Source organism: Accipiter gentilis, chromosome 5, assembly GCF_929443795.1.
Source record: "Accipiter gentilis chromosome 5, bAccGen1.1, whole genome shotgun sequence".
Taxonomy (NCBI): Eukaryota; Metazoa; Chordata; class Aves; order Accipitriformes; family Accipitridae; genus Astur; species Astur gentilis.
This window is the reverse complement of record NC_064884.1, coordinates 21,118,000-21,130,304: the sequence shown is the minus strand read 5'-3', so window position 1 is coordinate 21,130,304 and position 12,305 is coordinate 21,118,000. Positions and strand designations below refer to the sequence as shown.

The following is a 12,305-nucleotide window of genomic DNA, read 5'->3' as shown; positions in this document are numbered from 1 at the left end:
CACCTTCCCTGAGGGAGAAGGAGCCGTAAGTTTGCCTTCTCAGAAAAAAGCTTCTGCCGAGAGCGAGCACCGTGACATGCTGAGCCCTCTGGGAAAGCAGAGATCCCCAAAGCTGTTGTGCCTGTGGATAGGCTGCAGAGGGATAGTGAAAAACTGCATTAGTTTTCAGGGCTGGCACCTTCCCTGTGGGAGAAGGAGCCGTAAGTTTGCCTTTTCAGAAAAAAGCTTCTGCCGAGAGCGAGCACCGTGACATGCTGAGTCTCTGGGAAAGCAGAGATCCCCAAAGCTGTTGTGCCTGTGGATAGGCTGCAGAGGGATAGTGAAAAACTGCATTAGTTTTCAGGGCTGGCACCTTCCCTGTGGGAGAAGGAGCCGTAAGTTTGCCTTCTCAGAAAAAAGCTTCTGCCGAGAGCGAGCACCGTGACATGCTGAGTCTCTGGGAAAGCAGAGATCCCAAAAGCTGTTGTGCCTGTGGATAGGCTGCAGAGGGATAGTGAAAAACTGCATTAGTTTTCAGGGGCTGGCACCTTCCCTGTGGGAGAAGGAGCCGTAAGTTTGCCTTTTCAGAAAAAAGCTTCTGCCGAGAGCGAGCACCGTGACATGCTGAGTCTCTGGGAAAGCAGAGATCCCCAAAGCTGTTGTGCCTGTGGATAGGCTGCAGAGGGATAGTGAAAAACTGCATTAGTTTTCAGGGCTGGCACCTTCCCTGTGGGAGAAGGAGCCGTAAGTTTGCCTTTTCAGAAAAAAGCTTCTGCCGAGAGCGAGCACCGTGACATGCTGAGTCTCTGGGAAAGCAGAGATCCCCAAAGCTGTTGTGCCTGTGGATAGGCTGCAGAGGGATAGTGAAAAACTGCATTAGTTTTCAGGGCTGGCACCTTCCCTGTGGGAGAAGGAGCCGTAAGTTTGCCTTTTCAGAAAAAAGCTTCTGCCGAGAGCGAGCACCGTGACATGCTGAGTCTCTGGGAAAGCAGAGATCCCCAAAGCTGTTGTGCCTGTGGATAGGCTGCAGAGGGATAGTGAAAAACTGCATTAGTTTTCAGGGCTGGCACCTTCCCTGTGGGAGAAGGAGCCGTAAGTTTGCCTTTTCAGAAAAAAGCTTCTGCCGAGAGCGAGCACCGTGACATGCTGAGTCTCTGGGAAAGCAGAGATCCCCAAAGCTGTTGTGCCTGTGGATAGGCTGCAGAGGGATAGTGAAAAACTGCATTAGTTTTCAGGGCTGGCACCTTCCCTGAGGGAGAAGGAGCCGTAAGTTTGCCTTTTCAGAAAAAAGCTTCTGCCGAGAGCGAGCACCGTGACATGCTGAGTCTCTGGGAAAGCAGAGATCCCCAAAGCTGTTGTGCCTGTGGATAGGCTGCAGAGGGATAGTGAAAAACTGCATTAGTTTTCAGGGCTGGCACCTTCCCTGTGGGAGAAGGAGCCGTAAGTTTGCCTTTTCAGAAAAAAGCTTCTGCCGAGAGCGAGCACCGTGACATGCTGAGTCTCTGGGAAAGCAGAGATCCCCAAAGCTGTTGTGCCTGTGGATAGGCTGCAGAGGGATAGTGAAAAACTGCATTAGTTTTCAGGGCTGGCACCTTCCCTGTGGGAGAAGGAGCCGTAAGTTTGCCTTCTCAGAAAAAAGCTTCTGCCGAGAGCGAGCACCGTGACATGCTGAGTCTCTGGGAAAGCAGAGATCCCAAAAGCTGTTGTGCCTGTGGATAGGCTGCAGAGGGATAGTGAAAAACTGCATTAGTTTTCAGGGCTGGCACCTTCCCTGTGGGAGAAGGAGCCGTAAGTTTGCCTTTTCAGAAAAAAGCTTCTGCCGAGAGCGAGCACCGTGACATGCTGAGTCTCTGGGAAAGCAGAGATCCCCAAAGCTGTTGTGCCTGTGGATAGGCTGCAGAGGGATAGTGAAAAACTGCATTAGTTTTCAGGGCTGGCACCTTCCCTGTGGGAGAAGGAGCCGTAAGTTTGCCTTCTCAGAAAAAAGCTTCTGCCGAGAGCGAGCACCGTGACATGCTGAGTCTCTGGGAAAGCAGAGATCCCAAAAGCTGTTGTGCCTGTGGATAGGCTGCAGAGGGATAGTGAAAAACTGCATTAGTTTTCAGGGCTGGCACCTTCCCTGTGGGAGAAGGAGCCGTAAGTTTGCCTTTTCAGAAAAAAGCTTCTGCCGAGAGCGAGCACCGTGACATGCTGAGTCTCTGGGAAAGCAGAGATCCCCAAAGCTGTTGTGCCTGTGGATAGGCTGCAGAGGGATAGTGAAAAACTGCATTAGTTTTCAGGGCTGGCACCTTCCCTGTGGGAGAAGGAGCCGTAAGTTTGCCTTTTCAGAAAAAAGCTTCTGCCGAGAGCGAGCACCGTGACATGCTGAGTCTCTGGGAAAGCAGAGATCCCCAAAGCTGTTGTGCCTGTGGATAGGCTGCAGAGGGATAGTGAAAAACTGCATTAGTTTTCAGGGCTGGCACCTTCCCTGTGGGAGAAGGAGCCGTAAGTTTGCCTTCTCAGAAAAAAGCTTCTGCCGAGAGCGAGCACCGTGACATGCTGAGTCTCTGGGAAAGCAGAGATCCCAAAAGCTGTTGTGCCTGTGGATAGGCTGCAGAGGGATAGTGAAAAACTGCATTAGTTTTCAGGGCTGGCACCTTCCCTGTGGGAGAAGGAGCCGTAAGTTTGCCTTTTCAGAAAAAAGCTTCTGCCGAGAGCGAGCACCGTGACATGCTGAGTCTCTGGGAAAGCAGAGATCCCCAAAGCTGTTGTGCCTGTGGATAGGCTGCAGAGGGATAGTGAAAAACTGCATTAGTTTTCAGGGCTGGCACCTTCCCTGTGGGAGAAGGAGCCGTAAGTTTGCCTTCTCAGAAAAAAGCTTCTGCCGAGAGCGAGCACCGTGACATGCTGAGTCTCTGGGAAAGCAGAGATCCCAAAAGCTGTTGTGCCTGTGGATAGGCTGCAGAGGGATAGTGAAAAACTGCATTAGTTTTCAGGGCTGGCACCTTCCCTGTGGGAGAAGGAGCCGTAAGTTTGCCTTTTCAGAAAAAAGCTTCTGCCGAGAGCGAGCACCGTGACATGCTGAGTCTCTGGGAAAGCAGAGATCCCCAAAGCTGTTGTGCCTGTGGATAGGCTGCAGAGGGATAGTGAAAAACTGCATTAGTTTTCAGGGCTGGCACCTTCCCTGTGGGAGAAGGAGCCGTAAGTTTGCCTTCTCAGAAAAAAGCTTCTGCCGAGAGCGAGCACCGTGACATGCTGAGTCTCTGGGAAAGCAGAGATCCCAAAAGCTGTTGTGCCTGTGGATAGGCTGCAGAGGGATAGTGAATACCAGCAAGATCTTTCAGGGCTGGCACCTTCCTTGTGGGAGAAGGAGCCGTAAGTTTGCCTTTTCAGAAAAAGGCTCTGGCGAGAGTGAGCACCGTGACATGCTGAGTCTCTGGGAAAGCAGAGATCCCAAAAGCTGTTGTGCCTGTGGATAGGCTGCAGAGGGATAGTGAAAAACTGCATTAGTTTTCAGGGCTGGCACCTTCCCTGTGGGAGAAGGAGCCGTAAGTTTGCCTTTTCAGAAAAAAGCTTCTGCCGAGAGCGAGCACCGTGACATGCTGAGTCTCTGGGAAAGCAGAGATCCCCAAAGCTGTTGTGCCTGTGGATAGGCTGCAGAGGGATAGTGAAAAACTGCATTAGTTTTCAGGGCTGGCACCTTCCCTGTGGGAGAAGGAGCCGTAAGTTTGCCTTCTCAGAAAAAAGCTTCTGCCGAGAGCGAGCACCGTGACATGCTGAGTCTCTGGGAAAGCAGAGATCCCCAAAGCTGTTGTGCCTGTGGATAGGCTGCAGAGGGATAGTGAAAAACTGCATTAGTTTTCAGGGCTGGCACCTTCCCTGAGGGAGAAGGAGCCGTAAGTTTGCCTTTTCAGAAAAAAGCTTCTGCCGAGAGCGAGCACCGTGACATGCTGAGTCTCTGGGAAAGCAGAGATCCCCAAAGCTGTTGTGCCTGTGGATAGGCTGCAGAGGGATAGTGAAAAACTGCATTAGTTTTCAGGGCTGGCACCTTCCCTGTGGGAGAAGGAGCCGTAAGTTTGCCTTTTCAGAAAAAAGCTTCTGCCGAGAGCGAGCACCGTGACATGCTGAGTCTCTGGGAAAGCAGAGATCCCAAAAGCTGTTGTGCCTGTGGATAGGCTGCAGAGGGATAGTGAAAAACTGCATTAGTTTTCAGGGCTGGCACCTTCCCTGTGGGAGAAGGAGCCGTAAGTTTGCCTTTTCAGAAAAAAGCTTCTGCCGAGAGCGAGCACCGTGACATGCTGAGTCTCTGGGAAAGCAGAGATCCCCAAAGCTGTTGTGCCTGTGGATAGGCTGCAGAGGGATAGTGAAAAACTGCATTAGTTTTCAGGGCTGGCACCTTCCCTGAGGGAGAAGGAGCCGTAAGTTTGCCTTCTCAGAAAAAAGCTTCTGCCGAGAGCGAGCACCGTGACATGCTGAGTCTCTGGGAAAGCAGAGATCCCCAAAGCTGTTGTGCCTGTGGATAGGCTGCAGAGGGATAGTGAAAAACTGCATTAGTTTTCAGGGCTGGCACCTTCCCTGTGGGAGAAGGAGCCGTAAGTTTGCCTTTTCAGAAAAAAGCTTCTGCCGAGAGCGAGCACCGTGACATGCTGAGTCTCTGGGAAAGCAGAGATCCCCAAAGCTGTTGTGCCTGTGGATAGGCTGCAGAGGGATAGTGAAAAACTGCATTAGTTTTCAGGGCTGGCACCTTCCCTGTGGGAGAAGGAGCCGTAAGTTTGCCTTCTCAGAAAAAAGCTTCTGCCGAGAGCGAGCACCTTTACATGCTGAGTCTCTGGGAAAGCAGAGATCCCCAAAGCTGTTGTGCCTGTGGATAGGCTGCAGAGGGATAGTGAAAAACTGCATTAGTTTTCAGGGCTGGCACCTTCCCTGTGGGAGAAGGAGCCGTAAGTTTGCCTTATCAGAAAAAAGCTTCTGCCGAGAGCGAGCACCGTGACATGCTGAGTCTCTGGGAAAGCAGAGATCCCAAAAGCTGTTGTGCCTGTGGATAGGCTGCAGAGGGATAGTGAAAAACTGCATTAGTTTTCAGGGCTGGCACCTTCCCTGTGGGAGAAGGAGCCGTAAGTTTGCCTTTTCAGAAAAAAGCTTCTGCCGAGAGCGAGCACCGTGACATGCTGAGTCTCTGGGAAAGCAGAGATCCCCAAAGCTGTTGTGCCTGTGGATAGGCTGCAGAGGGATAGTGAAAAACTGCATTAGTTTTCAGGGCTGGCACCTTCCCTGTGGGAGAAGGAGCCGTAAGTTTGCCTTCTCAGAAAAAAGCTTCTGCCGAGAGCGAGCACCGTGACATGCTGAGTCTCTGGGAAAGCAGAGATCCCAAAAGCTGTTGTGCCTGTGGATAGGCTGCAGAGGGATAGTGAAAAACTGCATTAGTTTTCAGGGCTGGCACCTTCCCTGTGGGAGAAGGAGCCGTAAGTTTGCCTTTTCAGAAAAAAGCTTCTGCCGAGAGCGAGCACCGTGACATGCTGAGTCTCTGGGAAAGCAGAGATCCCCAAAGCTGTTGTGCCTGTGGATAGGCTGCAGAGGGATAGTGAAAAACTGCATTAGTTTTCAGGGCTGGCACCTTCCCTGTGGGAGAAGGAGCCGTAAGTTTGCCTTTTCAGAAAAAAGCTTCTGCCGAGAGCGAGCACCGTGACATGCTGAGTCTCTGGGAAAGCAGAGATCCCCAAAGCTGTTGTGCCTGTGGATAGGCTGCAGAGGGATAGTGAAAAACTGCATTAGTTTTCAGGGCTGGCACCTTCCCTGTGGGAGAAGGAGCCGTAAGTTTGAATTTCAGAAAAAAGCTTCTGCCGAGAGCGAGCACCGTGACATGCTGAGTCTCTGGGAAAGCAGAGATCCCCAAAGCTGTTGTGCCTGTGGATAGGCTGCAGAGGGATAGTGAAAAACTGCATTAGTTTTCAGGGCTGGCACCTTCCCTGTGGGAGAAGGAGCCGTAAGTTTGCCTTTTCAGAAAAAAGCTTCTGCCGAGAGCGAGCACCGTGACATGCTGAGTCTCTGGGAAAGCAGAGATCCCCAAAGCTGTTGTGCCTGTGGATAGGCTGCAGAGGGATAGTGAAAAACTGCATTAGTTTTCAGGGCTGGCACCTTCCCTGTGGGAGAAGGAGCCGTAAGTTTGCCTTTTCAGAAAAAAGCTTCTGCCGAGAGCGAGCACCGTGACATGCTGAGTCTCTGGGAAAGCAGAGATCCCCAAAGCTGTTGTGCCTGTGGATAGGCTGCAGAGGGATAGTGAAAAACTGCATTAGTTTTCAGGGCTGGCACCTTCCCTGTGGGAGAAGGAGCCGTAAGTTTGCCTTTTCAGAAAAAAGCTTCTGCCGAGAGCGAGCACCGTGACATGCTGAGTCTCTGGGAAAGCAGAGATCCCCAAAGCTGTTGTGCCTGTGGATAGGCTGCAGAGGGATAGTGAAAAACTGCATTAGTTTTCAGGGCTGGCACCTTCCCTGTGGGAGAAGGAGCCGTAAGTTTGCCTTCTCAGAAAAAAGCTTCTGCCGAGAGCGAGCACCGTGACATGCTGAGTCTCTGGGAAAGCAGAGATCCCAAAAGCTGTTGTGCCTGTGGATAGGCTGCAGAGGGATAGTGAAAAACTGCATTAGTTTTCAGGGCTGGCACCTTCCCTGTGGGAGAAGGAGCCGTAAGTTTGCCTTTTCAGAAAAAAGCTTCTGCCGAGAGCGAGCACCGTGACATGCTGAGTCTCTGGGAAAGCAGAGATCCCCAAAGCTGTTGTGCCTGTGGATAGGCTGCAGAGGGATAGTGAAAAACTGCATTAGTTTTCAGGGCTGGCACCTTCCCTGTGGGAGAAGGAGCCGTAAGTTTGCCTTTTCAGAAAAAAGCTTCTGCCGAGAGCGAGCACCGTGACATGCTGAGTCTCTGGGAAAGCAGAGATCCCCAAAGCTGTTGTGCCTGTGGATAGGCTGCAGAGGGATAGTGAAAAACTGCATTAGTTTTCAGGGCTGGCACCTTCCCTGTGGGAGAAGGAGCCGTAAGTTTGCCTTCTCAGAAAAAAGCTTCTGCCGAGAGCGAGCACCGTGACATGCTGAGTCTCTGGGAAAGCAGAGATCCCAAAAGCTGTTGTGCCTGTGGATAGGCTGCAGAGGGATAGTGAAAAACTGCATTAGTTTTCAGGGCTGGCACCTTCCCTGTGGGAGAAGGAGCCGTAAGTTTGCCTTTTCAGAAAAAAGCTTCTGCCGAGAGCGAGCACCGTGACATGCTGAGTCTCTGGGAAAGCAGAGATCCCCAAAGCTGTTGTGCCTGTGGATAGGCTGCAGAGGGATAGTGAAAAACTGCATTAGTTTTCAGGGCTGGCACCTTCCCTGTGGGAGAAGGAGCCGTAAGTTTGCCTTCTCAGAAAAAAGCTTCTGCCGAGAGCGAGCACCGTGACATGCTGAGTCTCTGGGAAAGCAGAGATCCCAAAAGCTGTTGTGCCTGTGGATAGGCTGCAGAGGGATAGTGAAAAACTGCATTAGTTTTCAGGGCTGGCACCTTCCCTGTGGGAGAAGGAGCCGTAAGTTTGCCTTTTCAGAAAAAAGCTTCTGCCGAGAGCGAGCACCGTGACATGCTGAGTCTCTGGGAAAGCAGAGATCCCCAAAGCTGTTGTGCCTGTGGATAGGCTGCAGAGGGATAGTGAAAAACTGCATTAGTTTTCAGGGCTGGCACCTTCCCTGTGGGAGAAGGAGCCGTAAGTTTGCCTTCTCAGAAAAAAGCTTCTGCCGAGAGCGAGCACCGTGACATGCTGAGTCTCTGGGAAAGCAGAGATCCCAAAAGCTGTTGTGCCTGTGGATAGGCTGCAGAGGGATAGTGAATACCAGCAAGATCTTTCAGGGCTGGCACCTTCCTTGTGGGAGAAGGAGCCGTAAGTTTGCCTTTTCAGAAAAAGGCTCTGGCGAGAGTGAGCACCGTGACATGCTGAGTCTCTGGGAAAGCAGAGATCCCAAAAGCTGTTGTGCCTGTGGATAGGCTGCAGAGGGATAGTGAAAAACTGCATTAGTTTTCAGGGCTGGCACCTTCCCTGTGGGAGAAGGAGCCGTAAGTTTGCCTTTTCAGAAAAAAGCTTCTGCCGAGAGCGAGCACCGTGACATGCTGAGTCTCTGGGAAAGCAGAGATCCCCAAAGCTGTTGTGCCTGTGGATAGGCTGCAGAGGGATAGTGAAAAACTGCATTAGTTTTCAGGGCTGGCACCTTCCCTGTGGGAGAAGGAGCCGTAAGTTTGCCTTTTCAGAAAAAAGCTTCTGCCGAGAGCGAGCACCGTGACATGCTGAGTCTCTGGGAAAGCAGAGATCCCCAAAGCTGTTGTGCCTGTGGATAGGCTGCAGAGGGATAGTGAAAAACTGCATTAGTTTTCAGGGCTGGCACCTTCCCTGAGGGAGAAGGAGCCGTAAGTTTGCCTTTTCAGAAAAAAGCTTCTGCCGAGAGCGAGCACCGTGACATGCTGAGTCTCTGGGAAAGCAGAGATCCCCAAAGCTGTTGTGCCTGTGGATAGGCTGCAGAGGGATAGTGAAAAACTGCATTAGTTTTCAGGGCTGGCACCTTCCCTGTGGGAGAAGGAGCCGTAAGTTTGCCTTTTCAGAAAAAAGCTTCTGCCGAGAGCGAGCACCGTGACATGCTGAGTCTCTGGGAAAGCAGAGATCCCAAAAGCTGTTGTGCCTGTGGATAGGCTGCAGAGGGATAGTGAAAAACTGCATTAGTTTTCAGGGCTGGCACCTTCCCTGTGGGAGAAGGAGCCGTAAGTTTGCCTTTTCAGAAAAAAGCTTCTGCCGAGAGCGAGCACCGTGACATGCTGAGTCTCTGGGAAAGCAGAGATCCCCAAAGCTGTTGTGCCTGTGGATAGGCTGCAGAGGGCTAGTGAAAAACTGCAATAGATTTCAGGGCTGGCACCTTCCCTGAGGGAGAAGGAGCCGTAAGTTTGCCTTCTCAGAAAAAAGCTTCTGCCGAGAGCGAGCACCGTGACATGCTGAGTCTCTGGGAAAGCAGAGATCCCCAAAGCTGTTGTGCCTGTGGATAGGCTGCAGAGGGATAGTGAAAAACTGCATTAGTTTTCAGGGCTGGCACCTTCCCTGTGGGAGAAGGAGCCGTAAGTTTGCCTTTTCAGAAAAAAGCTTCTGCCGAGAGCGAGCACCGTGACATGCTGAGTCTCTGGGAAAGCAGAGATCCCCAAAGCTGTTGTGCCTGTGGATAGGCTGCAGAGGGATAGTGAAAAACTGCATTAGTTTTCAGGGCTGGCACCTTCCCTGTGGGAGAAGGAGCCGTAAGTTTGCCTTCTCAGAAAAAAGCTTCTGCCGAGAGCGAGCACCGTGACATGCTGAGTCTCTGGGAAAGCAGAGATCCCCAAAGCTGTTGTGCCTGTGGATAGGCTGCAGAGGGATAGTGAAAAACTGCATTAGTTTTCAGGGCTGGCACCTTCCCTGTGGGAGAAGGAGCCGTAAGTTTGCCTTCTCAGAAAAAAGCTTCTGCCGAGAGCGAGCACCGTGACATGCTGAGTCTCTGGGAAAGCAGAGATCCCAAAAGCTGTTGTGCCTGTGGATAGGCTGCAGAGGGATAGTGAAAAACTGCATTAGTTTTCAGGGCTGGCACCTTCCCTGTGGGAGAAGGAGCCGTAAGTTTGCCTTTTCAGAAAAAAGCTTCTGCCGAGAGCGAGCACCGTGACATGCTGAGTCTCTGGGAAAGCAGAGATCCCCAAAGCTGTTGTGCCTGTGGATAGGCTGCAGAGGGATAGTGAAAAACTGCATTAGTTTTCAGGGCTGGCACCTTCCCTGTGGGAGAAGGAGCCGTAAGTTTGCCTTCTCAGAAAAAAGCTTCTGCCGAGAGCGAGCACCGTGACATGCTGAGTCTCTGGGAAAGCAGAGATCCCAAAAGCTGTTGTGCCTGTGGATAGGCTGCAGAGGGATAGTGAAAAACTGCATTAGTTTTCAGGGCTGGCACCTTCCCTGTGGGAGAAGGAGCCGTAAGTTTGCCTTTTCAGAAAAAAGCTTCTGCCGAGAGCGAGCACCGTGACATGCTGAGTCTCTGGGAAAGCAGAGATCCCCAAAGCTGTTGTGCCTGTGGATAGGCTGCAGAGGGATAGTGAAAAACTGCATTAGTTTTCAGGGCTGGCACCTTCCCTGTGGGAGAAGGAGCCGTAAGTTTGCCTTTTCAGAAAAAAGCTTCTGCCGAGAGCGAGCACCGTGACATGCTGAGTCTCTGGGAAAGCAGAGATCCCCAAAGCTGTTGTGCCTGTGGATAGGCTGCAGAGGGATAGTGAAAAACTGCATTAGTTTTCAGGGCTGGCACCTTCCCTGAGGGAGAAGGAGCCGTAAGTTTGAATTTCAGAAAAAAGCTTCTGCCGAGAGCGAGCACCGTGACATGCTGAGTCTCTGGGAAAGCAGAGATCCCCAAAGCTGTTGTGCCTGTGGATAGGCTGCAGAGGGATAGTGAAAAACTGCATTAGTTTTCAGGGCTGGCACCTTCCCTGTGGGAGAAGGAGCCGTAAGTTTGCCTTTTCAGAAAAAAGCTTCTGCCGAGAGCGAGCACCGTGACATGCTGAGTCCCTGGGAAAGCAGAGATCCCCAAAGCTGTTGTGCCTGTGGATAGGCTGCAGAGGGATAGTGAAAAACTGCATTAGTTTTCAGGGCTGGCACCTTCCCTGTGGGAGAAGGAGCCGTAAGTTTGCCTTTTCAGAAAAAAGCTTCTGCCGAGAGCGAGCACCGTGACATGCTGAGTCTCTGGGAAAGCAGAGATCCCCAAAGCTGTTGTGCCTGTGGATAGGCTGCAGAGGGATAGTGAAAAACTGCATTAGTTTTCAGGGCTGGCACCTTCCCTGTGGGAGAAGGAGCCGTAAGTTTGCCTTCTCAGAAAAAAGCTTCTGCCGAGAGCGAGCACCGTGACATGCTGAGTCTCTGGGAAAGCAGAGATCCCAAAAGCTGTTGTGCCTGTGGATAGGCTGCAGAGGGATAGTGAAAAACTGCATTAGTTTTCAGGGCTGGCACCTTCCCTGTGGGAGAAGGAGCCGTAAGTTTGCCTTTTCAGAAAAAAGCTTCTGCCGAGAGCGAGCACCGTGACATGCTGAGTCTCTGGGAAAGCAGAGATCCCCAAAGCTGTTGTGCCTGTGGATAGGCTGCAGAGGGATAGTGAAAAACTGCATTAGTTTTCAGGGCTGGCACCTTCCCTGTGGGAGAAGGTGCCGTAAGTTTGCCTTTTCAGAAAAAAGCTTCTGCCGAGAGCGAGCACCGTGACATGCTGAGTCTCTGGGAAAGCAGAGATCCCCAAAGCTGTTGTGCCTGTGGATAGGCTGCAGAGGGAGAGTGAAAAACTGCATTAGTTTTCAGGGCTGGCACCTTCCCTGAGGGAGAAGGAGCCGTAAGTTTGCCTTTTCAGAAAAAAGCTTCTGCCGAGAGCGAGCACCGTGACATGCTGAGTCTCTGGGAAAGCAGAGATCCCCAAAGCTGTTGTGCCTGTGGATAGGCTGCAGAGGGATAGTGAAAAACTGCATTAGTTTTCAGGGCTGGCACCTTCCCTGAGGGAGAAGGAGCCGTAAGTTTGCCTTTTCAGAAAAAAGCTTCTGCCGAGAGCGAGCACCGTGACATGCTGAGTCTCTGGGAAAGCAGAGATCCCCAAAGCTGTTGTGCCTGTGGATAGGCTGCAGAGGGATAGTGAAAAACTGCATTAGTTTTCAGGGCTGGCACCTTCCCTGTGGGAGAAGGAGCCGTAAGTTTGCCTTCTCAGAAAAAAGCTTCTGCCGAGAGCGAGCACCGTGACATGCTGAGTCTCTGGGAAAGCAGAGATCCCAAAAGCTGTTGTGCCTGTGGATAGGCTGCAGAGGGATAGTGAAAAACTGCATTAGTTTTCAGGGCTGGCACCTTCCCTGTGGGAGAAGGAGCCGTAAGTTTGCCTTTTCAGAAAAAAGCTTCTGCCGAGAGCGAGCACCGTGACATGCTGAGTCTCTGGGAAAGCAGAGATCCCCAAAGCTGTTGTGCCTGTGGACAGGCTGCAGAGGGATAGTGAAAAACTGCATTAGTTTTCAGGGCTGGCACCTTCCCTGTGGGAGAAGGAGCCGTAAGTTTGCCTTCTCAGAAAAAAGCTTCTGCCGAGAGCGAGCACCGTGACATGCTGAGTCTCTGGGAAAGCAGAGATCCCCAAAGCTGTTGTGCCTGTGGATAGGCTGCAGAGGGATAGTGAAAAACTGCATTAGTTTTCAGGGCTGGCACCTTCCCTGTGGGAGAAGGAGCCGTAAGTTTGCCTTCTCAGAAAAAAGCTTCTGCCGAGAGCGAGCACCGTGACATGCTGAGTCTCTGGGAAAGCAGAGATCCCAAAAGCTGTTGTGCCTGTGGA

General features: G+C 51.8%; 1 protein-coding gene across 1 annotated transcript in view; it reads left to right on the top strand.

The window, feature by feature from the left end:
* Positions 1 to 12,305, top strand: part of B3GNT2 (UDP-GlcNAc:betaGal beta-1,3-N-acetylglucosaminyltransferase 2) — a 553,121-nt gene that overhangs the window by 193,226 nt on the left and 347,590 nt on the right. The window lies entirely within an intron of this gene.